The 4643-nt window shown below is 40.4% G+C and overlaps 1 long non-coding RNA gene across 1 annotated transcript; it reads left to right on the top strand.

The window, feature by feature from the left end:
• The first annotated feature begins 789 nt into the window (after positions 1–789).
• Positions 790–3757, top strand: LOC139325175 (uncharacterized). Its single transcript, XR_011601078.1, has 2 exons — positions 790–1317; positions 3583–3757. It is a non-coding gene; the product is annotated as an uncharacterized lncRNA (long non-coding RNA).
• The last annotated feature ends 886 nt before the right edge of the window (positions 3758–4643 follow it).

Below are 4643 nucleotides of genomic sequence, written 5' to 3'. Positions count from 1 at the left end.
GACATATCCAAATAAGGAAAAAAGGAATTGGAAAAACAGAGAACAAAAACACACAGGCACCTTAAGTTTGCATCCTTCTAAGACTGATATCCTATCTTTCCACCAGTAGATGGCACTCAAGATTATAAGGTTCTTTTAAGGACCACTTGTGATACATTTTTAATATTGTACTGTAATCTTATCTGGAGCAGCTTGAATGGATACAGCTGGAAGGAAGAGGAATCAGATATTGCCACTGGCCTTGATGGCTGGGGTTCTTGGTTGTTATAATCCAAACACATCTGGAAGGCACACGTTTGGTGCGGCTGTTCTCTTATTTTCAATTGCCAGCGGAAATGATAAAGCACATTTTTCTCTGAGGATTATCTGGTTCCATCAGTTCCTCTGAGACATCCTGCTTTCAGTGCCATGTAATGATCCACCCATTATGATAAATATATTGGCCAGCTGTTCTCCCCCACCCCCATTCTTTTGAACTACCCTTCTGCTTTGCCTAGTGAAGCCCAAGAGCTAATTTTGCATTAATTGTGAAACCCTGATCCAAGAAAGTCCCTTCAGCAGTATCAAAGCCTATTCATCTGCAAAGAATGTTTTATCAAAAAGCCCAATGTTATTACAGAAATCTTCCTTCAGCAAAAACAGCTTCCTCCCTTCAGTTGTCTCCGTCTGATCACATTATCACATGTAGAAGCCGGCTGGCTGTTTAGATGTCTGTGTTTTGATGATAAGTATTATTTATTGTAGTGCAGTTTTCTGTCAGAGCGGTGTATGTTTTTGCAGCTTTCCAAGTGCATTTCAAGATCTTAACTTGTGCCTTTATCTTCTAAGGATAATTGCTACAACAAACTTGCCAAAATTCATCGAGTAAAAGAGAATGGGAAGAAGTAATGACTGCATCTGGGCACATCAGTTTCGAAAAGGCCAGCACTGAACTGCAAAGTGGGGAGAAAAGGGAAGGACAAACCCTTCAGGAAATGTTTCCTTTCTGTTTTTTTTTTTTAAATTCATATTGTTTATGGCAGAGATATAAAACCCCTTAGGATCTGGCACAACTACAATTTACTGGAACAATATGGAGCTTCTGAAAGTTTATGCCAGACTTCCTCTCTTTAAAACCTGATATACTGAACTGCAGTAGTTGTTTTAAGCAGGCAATTTGTGAAGTTTCAGCTAAGAAAAGATTTCTTTTGGCCTGCTCCGGTATGGAAAAATGCTGAAGGCCCAAAACCCTTGGAGAGTTCATTATGCCAAAATGGAATCACTAGTCCAAACACTGTCAGAGGGTTAGGAGCTGAATTTATTTGAGCCTTTTTACAGGTAAGCAAAATGTTGTTCATATTATTGTAGTGGAAAAGAAGAGATTGAAGTTGTCCTCCTCAAACAAGAATGAGCTCCAATGACATATGGAACTTTTCCTTCCTTCCTTCCTTCCTTCCTTCCTTCCTTCCTTCCTTCCTTCCTTCCTTCCTTCCTTCCTTCCTTCTTTCCTTCCTTCCTTCCTTCCTCCTTCTCCTCCTGCTCTTGGAGATTGAGAGAACATACCTATGCTCATCCCCCAACTTGATAGATGCCATCATCTCTCAGTGATTGCTCCATTAAACTTGACATTGGACAAGCCAGCCAGTCGCTAAACCAAAAAAAAAAGAAAGAAAAGAAAAGAAAAGAAAGGGAAAAAAAAGAAAGAAAGGAAGGAACACACATTTAATTCAGAAAAGGCAACAAAACAATTGCAGAGGAAGCACTGTAGTTCTCAAAAATACTTACAATAACTGGTTTGGAATAACTATTTATTTGGAGAGAGAGATTTTTTTCTTTTGAATTTAAGGAGTATAGCTTCTTATCACAATGTAAAAATTCTAGTTTTTAGAATTGGTGTTTTCCTTCATCATCTCCTCTCTTCCCCTAAACAACTGATTCTATAAGTATATGCCTCTCTCAGGATAATAAAAGTCACAATAATGGATTTACTGCCTTTTGAGGAAACATAAGACTCTTGGTAGCTCTCATTGAAAAGGTCTGACAGAGACACTTCTCTGGAAAGAGGATTCTTTTATTCTCACTATTATTCATGATTAGCATCCTAAGAACTTGAGCTTCAGCCTTTTCAGAAATTCAGCCTCTTCCGTTCAATTCTTCTCCCTGTCTCACCTTTCTTTATTTTTCAAGGCTAACATGAACTGTGCATTTAGAAAACTTTTTCCCTTGTTTATAAAACTTCTTTCTTTACTCTATGAATCTGATAAAGTGATGGAAACCACAAAGATTATATGAAAACAAATTTGCTAGGGTATTAAATGTATGATGCTTTTAAGCTTCCTTCTTTCCTTCTTTCCTTCTTTCCTTCTTTCCTTCTTTCCTTCCTTCCTTCCTTCCTTCCTTCCTTCCTTCCTCCCTCCCTCCCTCCCTCCCTCCCTCCCTCCCTCCCTCCTCTTTAGTAAATAATTACCATCTTGAAAATCTATTACTGTTCAAATATTTTTGTATCTTAGTAATAATCTAACACAGGGGTCAGCAACCTGCGGCTTTGGAGCCGCATGTGGCTCTTTCACCCCTCTGCTGCGATTCCCTGTCATTCAAAATATGAGTCACTACCGCCAATGTGTGATACCCGCCAGCATGCAATTTATTGAGCTTTTCAACCCCCAGTAGGCCAACCATGGATAAATCCAAGAAAAGAAACGTTTCAGAAGAAAACAGAACATTTAATTCAACTACATATGCTAGTTTTGTGGCTGCTTAAGAAATAGTTAGGCACGGGAAGGTTTTTGTGGCTCCTGGTGTTTTCTTTTCTGTGGGAAACCGGTCCAAATGGCTCTGAGTGTTTAAGGTTGCGGACCCCTGATCTAACGTGTTTTGTTTTTTAACAGAAAACTTCCTATATCTCCCATAGCTAAGAGGATGCACAAGTTTTCAGTATTCTGAAACTTAGAAGCCAGGAGAAGATACATCTGGTTTAGCATCTATACAACCAAGGAAGATGCTTTTGAGGAGCAGCCTTTATGTTCCAAGCAGGGGTTTCTGTGGGGTGGGAATGGGGAATTAAGAAGTTAAGATGGCAGCTATGACTGCATAATTGAAACTTTGCCTCTTTTTTACATGTATCACATACATTAAAGAGGGGCAGGAGTTCATCCACAGGGTCACAGCTGTTTTCTTGACTTCTTTAAACTTCCACCCACAAATGCCCCTGGTTCCAAGTTTGCTTTGGATTGACTCAGAACCTACCTTCCTTCCTTCCTTCCTTCCTTCCTTCCTTCCTTCCTTCCTTCCTTCCTTCCTCCCTCCCTCCCTCCCTCCCTCCCTCCCTCCCTTCCTTCACAATTATCATTGTTTTATGGAGGAATAATATTACATTTCTTACCAATATCAGGTATGTCAGGTTTTTGTTTATGTTTTTCAATTGTGCCCAAAGATTTCTTAGTGATGTAACATTCCAGTGTTCTGAGATGGGCAGACATTATTATTTTTACTGAACCTATATGATACCACAGATATTTCCTTCAGGGCTGATTTCTACAATCCGTACATTCAGAAGTTTCCTTTCCTTCAAGCTTGAACTCTTGGTGTTCTTCTCTTTGACAGGCTTAATACATTGGAATGGTTTCTGATCTGTGTTTGAAGTCTCTATACACGTTGGAAAGAAATACAGAAAAGAAGAAATTCAAGAGAATTACATCTATGGCAAAACTGTTACATCTCACTTCGGGCCCAATCTTCTGTATCACACCATAGGAGACATACTAAATTACTTCAGATATTTTGTTTCAGAGTGGATTTTTTTTAAAGCTTGTTCTTATATGAGAGTTGTACGCTATGACATTTTATCCTTGAAACTGTATGCTGCCTGGTGGTTTTAAGGTTTAAGATTTAGCACACCTTAATAAAACTCAGACAAAAAAACCAAGTACAACTTTGTAACCCCCTTTGTCTTCAGGTAGTCCTTGACTTACTACCGTTTGTTTTTAGTGACTGTATCAAACCCCGATCCAGTGTTTGCCATATTTGGGGGAGGGACCCCAGCACAGGAGGTGGGTGTTGGGAAGAGCTTTGCTGGAGGCTACAAGTGGTGAGTGACACGGAGCCAGCTGATGAACAGCTGATCCCGACAGACTACATGCTGGCCAACGATCAGCTGATCGGGGCCTGAAAGCCAGCTGACGAGCAGCTGATTGAATCTACCAGCGTTCCAGCGATCAGCTGACTGGATCTGCTGGATGGTCAGCTGCTCCAGCGTGCGGAAGGGCACAGCTCCAGCCTTCAAAGTGCGCTGGGAGGTGGAAGTTCCCAATGCTAACTTTATTCCAAAGCTTTTGTTGATGGAACTCACTGTGTGCTGAGAATCCGGTCTAATAAACCATTTGGAACCCGGAGCAAGTGGCATCCTAATTGTGGTTTAGGTCCAGAGCTCAGACCTCTGAGAGACTGTTCAAAGTTACAATGGCATTGAAAAAAGTGAGTTATGACCATTTTTCACATGATCGTTGCAACATCCCCATGGTCATGTGATTGTCGATTGACCTCTATTTATGACAGTTGCAGTGTCCTGGGATCATGTAATCTTTTGTGATCTTCTGACAAGTAAAGTCAATGGGGAAGCCAGAGTCACTTGATAATCATGTTACTACTTAACAACGGCAGTGATT

This window comes from Pituophis catenifer, unplaced genomic scaffold, assembly GCF_029215685.1.
Source record: "Pituophis catenifer annectens isolate HBS135680 unplaced genomic scaffold, rPitCat1.0.hap2 SCAF_1, whole genome shotgun sequence".
Classification (NCBI taxonomy): domain Eukaryota; kingdom Metazoa; phylum Chordata; class Lepidosauria; order Squamata; family Colubridae; genus Pituophis; species Pituophis catenifer.
The sequence above is the reverse complement of the archived record's forward strand: the minus strand, read 5'-3'. Positions and strand labels throughout refer to the sequence as shown.